This window comes from Mirounga leonina, unplaced genomic scaffold (assembly GCF_011800145.1).
Source record: "Mirounga leonina isolate KUSES-001 unplaced genomic scaffold, KU_Mleo_1.0 Mir_53, whole genome shotgun sequence".
Classification (NCBI taxonomy): Eukaryota; Metazoa; Chordata; class Mammalia; order Carnivora; family Phocidae; genus Mirounga; species Mirounga leonina.
This window is the reverse complement of record NW_023270807.1, coordinates 87,743,894-87,757,940: the sequence shown is the minus strand read 5'-3', so window position 1 is coordinate 87,757,940 and position 14,047 is coordinate 87,743,894.

Sequence of the window (14,047 nt, the reverse complement as noted above, 5' to 3'; positions counted from 1 at the left end):
TTTATTTTATTTTATTTTATTTTATTTTATTTTATTTTATTTTATTTTATTTTATATTTTGGGGGGGAGAGAGCGCATGCAAGCAGCGTGGAGGGGCAGAAGGAGAGGGAGAGAGGGAATCCTAACTAGGCTCCATGCCCAGGGCAGAGCCCGATGACGGGCTCAATCACATAACTCTGAGATCATGACCTGAGCTATAATCAAGAGTCAGACACCTAACCAACAGAGCCACAGAGGCGCCCCAAGAAAAAAAAAATCCTTATAATTTATTAAAATGGGTATTTAGGAGAACCTGGGTGGCTCAGTCAGTTGCACTTTCTAAATAAATAAATAAATAAATAAATAAATAAATAAAATCTTTTTTAAAATAAAAAAATAAATTAAATAAAGTGGGTATTTAACGTGTCTACATTGATTTTAAAGTCTGTGAGAAAACACTGATTTGCTATGGAATGTTATCTTTAGCACACCTGTACTCATCAAAAAAAGATAGTAGTTATAGATGAAGAGGTTAGATCTTTTTAGCAGCAGCAGCATCTAAAGCAGTTGTTGGCAAAATTTTTGTGAAAAAGCCTAGGTTGTAAGCATTTTCATCATTACAGGATATGTGTTTTCTGTCTCAACTGCTCAACTCTGCTACTGTAGCGTGAAAACGGCCATAGGCAATACAGAAACAAATGAGTGTGGTTGTTCCCAGCAAACCTTTATTTATGAAGACTGAAGTCTGAATTTCACATAATGCTCACATGTCATGAAATATTATTCTTCTTTGGTTTTGTTTTTTTTCTAAAGAGGGAGGCAGGGGAGGGGCAAAAGGAGAGGAACCAAGAAAGCAGACTCTACGCTCAACTCAGAACCCAACACAGGGCTCAATCTCACAACCCTGAGATCATGACCTGAGCTGAAATCAAAAGTTGGACACTTAACCAACTGAGCCACCCAGGCACCCCTTCTTTGGTTTTTAACCACTTAAATTGCTCTTAGTACAAAAACAGGGGATGGCATGAATTTGGTCTGCAGAGTGTAGTTTGGCCAACCCTGGTCCAAAGTACATTCTACAGAACTTAATCCTTTGAGATCCTCTGTGACAAAGTGTTCCATGACTAAATAAGTTTGGGAACTGTTGCGGGAAAGATTAAAACTGTACACAATAATTTAAAGCCTCTGAAATATCCTTCAAAAAATGTTTTTGTTTCACTCTGTTTATCAAACCTAATGGATCACGGAAACATTTTTTTTCAAATAATACTTGTTTATTGTTCTCAAACTACTGTTCCATGGAATTTACATTGAGAATTATTGCTCCAAGGGATCCCAAACTCAAATGCCAGTAGGACATTGTGTGATACCTATGTAAGATATGAGCTCTGTGTAAGAAAATAAGTATTAATCTGCTCAACCTGCCCAGTAACACTGCCTTTTAATCATATACAGGACAAACAAAATGACCAACAAAATGTATCTTTGTTCTGTATCTAGCCCTTAGACACCAATTTGCAACCACTGGTATATAGATTTATATGCAGTAGAAATGACATTAATGTTTCAAAATTTATTACACAAGGGAATGGACAGGCTGCTTCTCTTGACAGGAGTGATATCATATTCAGATACATCCTCGGGGAATAATCAGAGGTCACAGTAAAGATATAATCAAAGGATACAGTAATTGTGCTTTTGCTTTTGCCATTACATAGCTAATTCTGTATGATTTTCAGGATGTTTCTCAATCCTTAATGTACAAATTACTTGAGATCTTGTTAAAATGCAGATCCTGATTAAGTAAATCCGGGTGGTACCCAAAAGTCTGCATTTCTAAGGAACTCTGGGTAACACTGATAATCCGCAGGTTCACGATTCAGGAAGGGACTTCTTGCACTGCACAAATTCAATAATATCCAATGACCTACTGAACAGAAGAATTTGTATGTTCCAAGAGCCCCAGAAAATTTATATGCACATTCAAGTCTGAGACACACTGCTGCAGAGCAAATTTCCATGAACACATATTCTTGGTGCATTGGGAGGTCAGTCCAGCTGTCCTAAATCTCTACCAATAGTGAAATATAGTGTGAGTCTCTTTGAATAAGTAAAGAAAGGAGAAGAGAATAATATTCTTTCTTCCTAAGACTCTGTTAAGGAAGCATTACATCATCTTGAAAAGTCCAGAAATGACTTATGAGGTAACCTTTGCCTAACATCTACTAATGAGTCCATATTCATATCCAGGAGACAAAAGGGAATGTAGGACAGGAGCTCAGAAGTCAGTTATAAAAACTTCTGATATCAAGGATCAGAAAAAAGAACTACATAGTAGAGCTACAAAATATCATTTCAAGAATGCTAACTTTTGACGGAAATATTCCCATTAATGAAAACTGGCAGGGGGCGCCTGGGTGGCTCAATAGGTTAAGCGTCTGCCTTCGGCTCAGATCATGATCCCAGGGTTCTGGGATCGAGTCCTGCATTGGGCTCCCTGCTCAGCGGGGAGCCTGCTTCTCTCTCAGCCTGCCACTACCCCTGCTGTGTTCTCTCTCTCTTTGACAATAAATAAAATCTTTGGGGCGCCTAGGTGGCTCAGTTTTTAAGCATCTGCCTTCGGCTCAGGTCATGATCCCAGGGTCCTGGGATCGAGCCCCACGTCAGGCTCCCTGCTCAGTGGAGAACCTGCTTCTCCCTCTCCCTCTGCCTGCTGCTCTGCCTACTTGTCCTCTCTCTCTGTCAAATAAATAAATAATATCTTAAAAAAAAAAAAAGAAAACTGGCAGGATCACAAGTAGTGAGTAATCAGTAAAGCCACACCCTACACCTGCAGCACATCCTTTAGGGAGCTGGCATGAGGTGGGGATCAAAAGCTTGGTGTTCTCTCCCAACCAAAGGTCACAGAATAGGGACACGCACCCCAAAAGGCTTACGGATATTATACAAGGCATGTACCTAAAAAGGAAACCATATGAGGATACTTGATAAATATTTGTTGAATCAGTTCAACAGTATTGGACTTGTGCTCTGAATAAAAGAGTTGTAATTTGTGTGCTTATTGTCCTAATTTGGGGGGTGACAACTGTAACATCCCTTGGACTCAGAAATGCTATATTTTTGGCATTTTGATTTGGTGGATAATGAAGGGGGGGTGCTTAGGAAGGGTATTTTGTTTGTAAATCAAATATTAAAAATCAGCAAGAGATGTTGGGACACCATGCTAAGAGGCTGGGGAGGGAAAGGGCATGTTCTTGTTGATAAGAATACTGAAAGTTCAAGAATGGAACCAAGAAGATTGGGCTCTTGAGAATTATGAACAGTAAACAAAGGCACCCACTCAAATGAAAGCACAGCACAATTACATTTAGCTCAGTGTAGCCTGGCAGAGTGGTGCCTTCAGAGGCCACTCGAGCCCTAGAGAGTTTTCCCTGGGCACTGCATAAAGGAAAGGACTTGGTACACACCCTTTGTTCACAGACCTAGCTTCCTCAATCACCCAACTTTTTTACCTTCCCCCTCATTTATTTTTTTCATCCCTTGGCTTCAGGCCTGGCTTCCCTCCCAGCCCATCACAATTATGTTTTTATCCTTAGTCTTGGGGCACATTCTATCTGTTCTGACTATGACCCCAGCCACTCACGATAATAGTTTTACTTCCTCATTTTTCCAGTGAACTCATGAACTTCTTTGGGTAATGCCTCTCTTTATTTCACCAGCCCTAGAATCATTTGGTACTTAGCATCTGGTCCACCTTTATAAGCAGGGTCACCACATTCCAGCTCTGAACAGAACAGACCACATTTAATAGTCTCACCATTGTCCTTGATTGACCTCAGGGCACATTCTGCATCCTTTCATGTGTATTTTTGCTGTTTCTCTTGAGTCCACCACTAGATCATTTCTTATGTGGGAGAAGGTCCTTTTGTACTTTTTTAGCCCTCACAGAAAGTCCTATGTTCACCAAATATTTACCAAATTTTGATGATTAAGTCTTAGGAAACAAGAAATGTAAGCTAAATGCCTTATGCTCAGATTGATAATAGTTGCACAGACTTTGGCTGATACAGTCTCTAAAACAGCAGAGATCACTCATTCATTATGAAACAACACACATCCACCGATAGCCAACACATTTACCTGGGTTAAAATCAGACAGACAGCTAGCTAACCTCAGGCCTATAGATTTTACAGTTCAGATGACCTGCTTTATACTTATATTCATTAATAGAACAAGGCCAGTGTAAAACTCTTTGTAATTTAGTTGAATGAAAACTATTGAATCTTATTCATAAAATTAAATACCTGAAGTTTTTAAAATAGATACCTTTTCTAGATATAGCTAGTCATTTTTATACACAATTTTTTTTTAATTTTCAGGGTCAAAAGATTATAATTTTATCATTAAAATCCAAAATTCTATATGCAAGAAGGTTTATCCCTATTAGTCAACATATAATGAGTCATACAATCTTATATAACTTCAGCTTATTTTTAAGCTAAAGTCAATATTAAACTTATTTTGTATAAGAACAGAGCTTTATACAGCTGTATCTACTCTGAATGTGAGAATGAATGAAGACAGGTTGATAAGGAATATTGCTCACCTTTCTTCTTCCTAGAGAAATCAATAGATACTGGAGAAATCAAGATAACAAAAGTCTCCATCTTTTAAGCATTTACTATATACAAACACATGCATTATTTGGTGAAAGCACAACACAGCAGCTCTATGGAAGGTTTTCACCATTGTACATATAAATAAACTGAGATTCAGAAAGCTTAGCTGCTTTATCCAAAATCACACAATTGGTAGATGATGAACAAGTCAGGCTCATGTCTGACTCCAAACTACAGTACTTAATAATAATAACAATAATAACAAGAAAAACAAGTATTACTGAGTACCACCTGCTAGCTACTTTACTAAACACTTCCCAAAATTACCTCAATCCTCACAACAGCAGCAGGAGGTAGATTCATTTTAAGTCCCAATTTTGTGAATGAGGGGCTTAGATATAATAGAGAAGTTAAATAGCTTGTGTGAGTCTACATTGCTGATTAGAAGTCACATAAGGATTTGAATCAGGCTGGTGGGAATCTAGTGCCTATTTGCTTAATCACAATACTTAGTTAGGGACATGTATTTTAAGGATGTATCTTAAATTATCCAACCCCCCAGTATACTTTTATTGTTATAATTCATATGTATGTATTTAAATGTGTATTTTATTTAGTAAATACATTTTTGAAGAAATTAAAATATATAAGTATGTATGTATTAAATATAAAAAATACTAAAACAGTCTTTAATCTTTAACCAAATATTTACCATTTTTGGTGCTCTTCATTGCATTCTGCAGATCTGGAGTTCTATCTGCCATCATTTTTATTCAGCCTGAAAACCTTCTCTCAGCATTATGGGTAATGCAGATTTACCGAAGACGAATACTTTCAGCCTTTGTCAACTAGAAAATGTTTCTGGTTTGTTTTTGTTTCGTTTTTGGCCTTCAACTTTTGGGATATTTTTGTTGGACATTGGATTCTAGACAGATTCTTTTTTCTACATTGATTGATTTTAAAGATATTATTTCAATGTTTTCTGGCCTGGAAAGTTCGCCATCTTTCATTGTTGTCCTATGTAATATGTCTTTTTCCTTCAGTTATTTTTTAAATTTGTTTTTTATTTTTAATTTTCTGCTGCGTAAATATGATGTACCTTAGAAATATGATGTTCCTTAACATTTGTCCTGCTTGGGGTTTGCATGGTAATAGGTAGAATTCCTCCAGGGAATGTGTTTCACAAATCCAAACATATTAAATAGAAGGTAGAAGTGTTTCTGGTCCAGGCACTACAAATCCAGGTTTATTTTACTGGAGGGTAAAAGACTCCTATATGCCTCAATAGGTCTGTGAGAACCCCAGGCTATCACTATCTCAAATCATGGTGGCTAGTAACTTCTGGAAAACAAATCACCATTTTGGAAAATATAAGACTAAACTTTAAAAATCTGCTGATCTCTTATTACCATCAGAAGAATGTGAGGTCAGACAGGTAAATAAATAACTTGCATATTGACATTCTTTGGGGGATTCTGTTTTGGTTGTCACATGTTCATCCCTTAAACCTGTGAGAACAAAGCATTACACTTCCCATGACCACAGTAGATTGTTCTAGTCAAAATATCCCAACAACTGCTGCAGTCATATCTAGGCAACCAGCAGGGAATTAGCCATAAGCCTTGGACAGTGGTAGTTGTGCCTCAGCCTGGATCTGTGGTGTAAGGAAAGAAAGAGGAGATTAAGCAAGGACAGAAAAGACCTTAAAAGGCATGTTCTTTTCTACGTTTGATTTTAGATTCCTCTCTGATAAATATCTACCCTACTTTTCAAAAATATCGTGGGGGAATACAACCTTATAGTCCACATCAGGACTTTAATTTTTAATCTTCATACTTTAAATAATTATTGATCACATCTTGACAACTTTTCTTTTGAGATTATTAGGCAATCTAAAGGATTTCAAGCTGGAATAAAAATATTCTTTAAGTTTGCCAGAACTACTAATTAATTTTTTTAAAAAGTTTTGACATGGATCTAGTCTGGAAGGACTAAAGCCAAAGTGAACATCCTGTGAACTCTGGATGAACAGTTCATTTACATCTGGATGTTCTGATGGAATCTAAATAGTGTGTTCTTGTATCCCAGGAGAAAAGAGCTAAGTTCATGTCTATGCTGGTTTGTATCCAAACTGAAAAGAGAATAAATATTAATTTTGGCATACAAATGTATTAAAACTATATATTTAAGGCATTTTTCTTCATAGGAAATTCTAAATTCAAAATGCCATCTTCTAAATAACAGTAAGAAAAATAAAACTATAAAATGATCTTTGTATTTTTCTTGTACATTTTAAAACGGTGTCTTGCAATAATTAATGAGCACCAAAATACTCAACAGCTGCAAAGCTAATCTCAAATCAATATTTATATTTGCTCTTACAAATAAATAGGATGATTTTTCATGCTAATAAGTTCAAGCCACAGTTAATTATTTTTATAACTTAAAATTTCATTTTGTTACTTTGCTGTGGAGTAAAGTTGTATTTTATCACATAAAACTGACAACACACAAGAGATGGGGTAGACAATTTTTTTAAAAGTTTCAAATCTTAAAAGCAAATTTGTTTACTGTAAAAAGTCTAATTAATTTTAAAAAGACTAAAATAGAAAGTTGGGTTTCTTTTATGTAATGATTATTGTCATCCTATTCCTGAAGTTGAGAACTATAACATGCAAGAAGCAAAGTAGTGAATTTAGGCATTCATTCATTTAACTTATTTATCCCGCCAATGTTTTTGCATGTATTAATGCTGGAGATAAGAGAGTAAATACAACAAATACATCCTCTTCCTTCCAGGAGCACTCAGAGTAGATTTGGCGATAGATAATAACCAAAAAAGTGTGCAACTAATTGTGTAATTAGAATTGTGGTAAGTGGGGGCACCTGGATGGTTCAGTTGGTTGAGTATCTGACTCTTGATTTTGACTCAGGTCATGATCAAGGTTGTGAGATCCAGCCCTCAGTCGGTCTCTGTGCTCAGCGGGGAGTCTGCTCCAGATTCTCTCTTTCCCCCTCCGTCTGCCCCTCCCCACTCTGCTCTCTCACTCTCAAATAAATAAATATATCTTTAAAAAAATAACTGTGGTAAGTGAAATTAGGCAGAAGTACACATTACTAAGAAACTTCCAGCTTCTCTGGGGTAAGGACGTTGTAACTCAGATACAAAGAATGGGTAGGAGTGGGATGAAATAGGAGTGGGAGCTATATGGGCAAAGGCAAGTTGGCATGAACCACAGTGTAGAGATTAGAAGGAGGTTCAGAAAAGGGGATTCGAGGGTCTGCATGAATGGAATGCAGTGAGGAAAAGGGAGATGTCAGAGGCAGGGCTTGTGAGGTTAGCAGGGCCAGATCACACACATCACTGTATGCCTTCTTAGGGACTCTGGTCTTTATTTTAAGAGCAATGCACTAGTAGTTATTAAGGAATCTCAAGCAGGAAGAGGCATGATAAGATTTTGTATTTTAAAAATCATCCAATTGGGGCACCTGGGTGATGAAGTCAGTTAAGCCTAAGCCTTCCACTCAGGTCATGATCTCAGGATCCTGGGATAGAGCCCCACATTGGGCTCCCTGCTCAGCGGGGAGTCTGCTTCTTCCTCTCCCTCTGACCCTCCTCCCCACTTGTGCTCTCTCTTTCTCTGTCTCAAAAAAATAAATAAAATCTTTAAAAAAAAATCATCCAATTGCCAACATAGTAGAGAATATATTAGACTGGTTAATAGTAGGTAATAGTAGGTAAGGGAGATCACTTAAGAGTCTCTTCTAGAAATTCAGCCCAAATAAGGGGAGTAGTTTGGCTACGGGTGATGAAGATAGAGAATAAAAGCAACTTCTAATTTAGTGATTTTTAGAAAGTAGAATCAACAGGAATTGGGAATGAAACATGGGGGTTAAGGAGATTGAGTAAAGAATGAAGTCCAGGCTGCTGATGTGTGCGATTAGTGGATATTGGTCTATTTTTTGAAGTAGGCAACAATGGAATTGGCTCACAATCTTCTTTTTTGAATCGAGTAGTGGGGGAAAGAGAAGGGACACATCATGAATGTGGGTTTTGGCATATTGAGTTTGATATGCTTATGAAATGTTCAAATGGAAACAGTGAGTAAGCAACTTTATATGCCCAGAACTAAGAGGAGGTGTATATTTGAAAGAAGATAAGTGAAGCCATGAGAGTAGGTGAGAGTGTCTCAGCAGGCTTTCTCAATAGAAGTTCTGCAGAATCCTAGGGTCTGTAAAATATCACCAGGGCTCCTATGTGAAAGAATGATTGAAAAAATATTAAACATTAGCTTTTGAGCTTCATGTGCTGCATGATGTGATGAGCTGTGACTGAACATTCCCATTAGCAATTTTGTTACAGAATTTCGCCCCACACAGCAGTGAGCCGTGGAATAGTGTTCATCAGGATGAGTCCATTTTCATTGATGCCAGGTGGGGAAGGCCTTTGATGTCTGATGAGTAGAGGAAGGTAGATGAATGATGTCAACCTCTTCCCCTCAAATTGCCTTCCCCACCTCCCTTTATGCACAGCCAACTGACTTGAAACAAATGAGCTTTACCAAAGTAATAGAAAATCAAAGGGAAACTTTCATTTAAAAGACATTTATACACACCAACAATAAACTGCCCCCTGCCACCTGCTCTTATATTAAATGCTGCAAAATGTGGATTACATAGGGTAAAAGTAAATTCTATTGTGAAGTTTCAGTATTTCTCAAGATTTTCTCAGTTACTGTGCTTTTCTGTTTTATACTTTATTTGCATTTGTGTTTCACAAATATGTCTGATGGGCAAGTCTGGTGATGTCTGAAGATGAGGATGCAAACAAGATAGAAATGAAGGTTCTAGGCTTAGGCCTATGGACAGTTTTGATAAGGTTAATGATGAGGAATTACCATCCTCTGAGTCAATTCACTGCACCAGTGCAGCAAGGGACCCAAAGGAAGTTCACCTTTACAACAAAAGCTACTTAATGAGTTTTACATCCCAGCTGTCCTATGCATTGTACACAGTCCATGGCAAACAACTAAAAAGGCAACAATAACTCAAGCAAAATTGGAAAGACACCTATAAATCACAGCCATTTGACAAAAAGATGCTAATTATTTTAAAAAGCAATTTTAATCTCAAACAAACAGAATAAAGATTTTAGTTGGAAAAAAGTCACATTCAGTGAAAAGGCTCAGAAAGCAAGTTATTTAGGAGTTATTAGGAGCATAATTTATAATCTAGAAAAAATTGCCTAGTTGGTGAAAATTTAATGATAGGCAAAATTATAGTTAGTAAGATGTGAGGGCGAGATTCTGTACAAACACTGAAAAAGTTCCACTCTCAACCAGTATGTTGACATATTGATGATAAGTCACATAATGCTAAAGAAGTTTTATATAATAAACTGGAAATAAACAGCTTCTCTCCAGCTTGACGAATAAATTTTACCAGTTAATATCACACTGTAGAATTTGTAAGATTTCTAAATGACAGTGAAATATAAAAAAAATCTTTACTGCAGGATGTTGCTCAAAACAAGTAAAATACAAGATACATTTGATGTTTATGTTCATATCTGAAAACAGAAGTTCCATTTTATAAGAACTGCACAGGTTACTGTATTGATGGAACCCCCCTCAATACACTGATTTCTTTTCAGAGAACTACTGGTGTCAAAAACTCTTGAATATGAAATGATACATATCTGGATGATACTATAAAAATTATTATTAAACAAAGACCAGTTCACTGAAAATAGATTTAAGACAGTGGAAAAATCTGGAAAGAGAGTACATACAGAAATCCAGTGACTTAACAGAGGGACAGTTCTCAACAAGTTGTTTGAGCTGAAAGGAAATTATAGGAGCATTTTCCAGATATTATTAAGCCCGATTTTGCTGGATGCTTTGAAGATGAAGAATGGCTATAGAAACTAGTCTACCTAGCAAATATTTTTCATCACATTATCCAGTTGAGCAAGTCTTTGTAAGACCCAGGAACATTTTTTTCACTTCAAGTGACAAGACTCCTGGATTTAAAAGAAATCATATGTGTTGTGATGAGCACTGGGTGTTATAGGCAACAAATGAATCATTGAACACTACATCAAAAACTAATGGTGAACTATATGCTGGCTAACTGAACATAATAAAAAAATAAAAAATAAATCATATCTTTAGAAAAAATGTACTACAACAGGAAATCTGAAATATTTTAATCGCTACTCGGGTTTGACAGGGAGGGGGCATACGACAAGTCTCAAGCTATTTTGAAAACCATCCAGAGACCTTGAGAATAACACTGAAAAGTATTTTCCCTTTCAATACAAGTGTATGACTGTGTGAAAGATCCTGTCTCTAGATTTCCTTTCAGAATGAGAACTTGACTTTGAGAGAAGATGAATAACGGAGCCGAAATTTGCTTATACACTCAAGGTGTCAGTTAGTGCTCTGCCCCTAGATAAGTTCTGGATTTTTGTAAAAGCAGAGAATCCTGGGGCGCCTGGGTGGCTCAGTCGTTAAGTGGCTGCCTTCGGCTCAGGTCATGATCCCAGAGTCCTGGGATCGAGCCCCGCATTGGGCTCCTTGCTTCGCGGGAAGCCTGCTTCTCCCTCTCCCTCTCCCTCTCCCACTCCCCCTGCTTGTGTTCCCACTCTCGCTGTGTCTCTCTCTGTCAAATAAAATAAAATCTTAAAAAAAAAAAAAAGGCAGAGAATCCTGCCACTTATAGGGAAATAGTGAATATTTTGCTGTGGTTTCAACTTCTTTCATTTATGAGTGTTTCTTACTTAAGCAGCATCAAAAACAAGGACAGTAGTTTTCTGCTTACAGTGGACAATGAGATACATGTATGCTTATCTCATATATTTGACACAGAACTATATATTTTTGCAGCAAAAAACATGCACAGGTTTCATATTACATATGTACATTTCATTCTTTTTTGTTCAAACAATTTTTTATCCAAATATAGGCCTAGGAAAGAGAGGAGCCAATGCAATTGCATAATAATATTGCAACTGCTAGGCCTATATATAAGCCTAATCATGTCACTCAGTAAGAAACTGTTTTGTCAAAGTCTTATGTAAAAAACTCTGACTTTTACACATCCTAAGTTATATTTTTATTGACATTGCTTTGGCTCATGATTTTAGGAGGTTTACTATTAAGCACTGGCAATAAATCTTTGTGTTGTAATTAACAATTATTCTTAACTATAGAGAACAAACTGAGGGTTGATGGAAGGAGGTGGGCTCCTTCCATTTAGCAGGATGGGCTAAATGTGTTATGGGTATTAGAGAGAGCACTTGCTGTGATGAGCACTGGGTGTTGTATGTAAGTGATGAATCACTAAATTCTACTCCTGAAACCAATATTATACTGTATGTTAACTAATAAGAATTTAAATAAAAACTTGAAACAAATAAAAAATCAAGTTATAAACTTGATTTATATTAAATTTATCAACCTACCTTTAAAAGAGCAAATCTCAAAAATTAATTTAAAAATAGAAAAGTAAACCTTGTTTTGTCTGAAACCAGTTATTTTATAGAATTTATTGTTTGCCTTAAGGGTTTTAAAAATTTATGAAAATACAATAAAGAGATAGATTTTTTAAAGGTAAGCCAAGGTTAACTACCCTTTCTCTTTTCAATAAAGGTAAACTAAAAGGTCATCTTTAGTCATAAATAGGGGAAGAAACTCTTATCATATACTGTACATCATATATTACATCTCATTAGCATCTTGTTTAGTAGTAATTTGTGATAAATCTTTCAGGTCTTCTTGAATGAGGTGTGAAAAAATCAAGTAGAAAATTTAAAAAAAAAGAAAAAGAAAAAAACTAAAGTTTTTATTTCAGGTTGGTATTTTTAGTGAGAAGGGGAACCACACAAAATGAGAAGGCTGCTAAGTTGGCCAAAATAAACATATCCATGGAAAACTATCATTCTCTCCTCAAAAGAACATTAGCAATATTATAGGTTTATTATATCTACAACTTATTGATCATGCAACATACCAGAAGCTGTAGATGTAATAATTTTTACTTAAGGATTCCCTGAGACCAGGAAACTATTGAATAAGTTTGGTCTTGGGAAAAGAGAAGAGGTCTAGGATTGAAGCTTGAAGGAGTTCAGTGTTTACAGTTAGATGGATGAGGATTTTCTGGTAAAAGAGAATGAAAAGGAGAAATTAGAGAGTTAGCCAAAAATCTAAGAGGACCTAGCATCATGGAAACCAGGGTAGCAAAGGTTCCCACCAAGATGGAATAATCAGCTGTATTATTCTTTGATATGAGGTCAAGTGATATGAAATCGTAATAATGTGTCCTGGGGCTTATCATCAATCAGAGAAGTGACTAATGACCTTAGTTTACCCTTTCAGAGGAAGGTTAATTAGTAAATGTGAGCTAAGGAAATGAAACCATTGAGTAAAGACAACTGTTTCCCTCTCTGCTATTTTCTGTGTGCAGGTAAGGAAAAGGAGAGTTAACATGGTAACTAGAGGGAATGAAGAACCTTTTTTAAATGAGAAGACTTGTATATGTGTAAATGCTGATAGGAAGGATCCATCAGATAGAAGATGAAGATAGAGAAGAAGGATAATAAAAAGAGGACAAGAAGGGGATGGGATTCTGACCGTGGTGGGAGGACTGGTCCTAGGGCTCGTAGGCCCAATGGCCCAAGGGAGAAGGGTCATTCCCTCTCCTGCAGTGGGAGAAGGAGGAAACAATGGATACAAAGGCAGGTAAGTTTATAATGAGGAAGGAGGGCTGGGTTTAGCCCACTGGAACCACATCTTTTTAACTTCTAATTCTGTGTTCTCTCCATTATACAACAGTGCCTAAGTGTAAATTAAAATAAAACTTTCAGGTTTAAAATAACAGCATTTTACAATATTCATATCCCTCTCCTTGCTTTCCCTCTCCCACTACCTTACCCTGCCTCCCCTTGTCCCCAAGGGACCAAGAACAATGAACTCTTTTAAGGTTGTTAAATAGGGTCAACAATTCAAAGCCTTTTGTGGACTTTTGTAGTGGTGAATATATCTGCCAGGAATCATAACCACAAATCAGGCTTTGAATAAAAACAGAATCCATATGCTACTGTTCTTATCAGGCATTAAATCAAAAGAGAAAAAAAAAAAAGCTCTGAATTCAAGTACATACATGTCTCTCCCTATTCCAGCACGATTCTAATTTCCTGTTCCATGTCAGTGTATATTGTGATTACTTTAGAATTTAGGAGGTTTCTGGTAAGAGAAATTATTTGTGCTTTTGAAAGAGAGTAGATAGGGATACAGGAAGTTAAAACCCAGGCTACTATTCAACTCCTCAGTTTACTTTTGATTCTAAATTGTCATTTCAATTGACAACAAAGTAGACAAATAAGTAATTCCTTAGGTTACAGCATAGGGTTTAAGAAATCATTTGTTACTCTGGGATACATAATAAC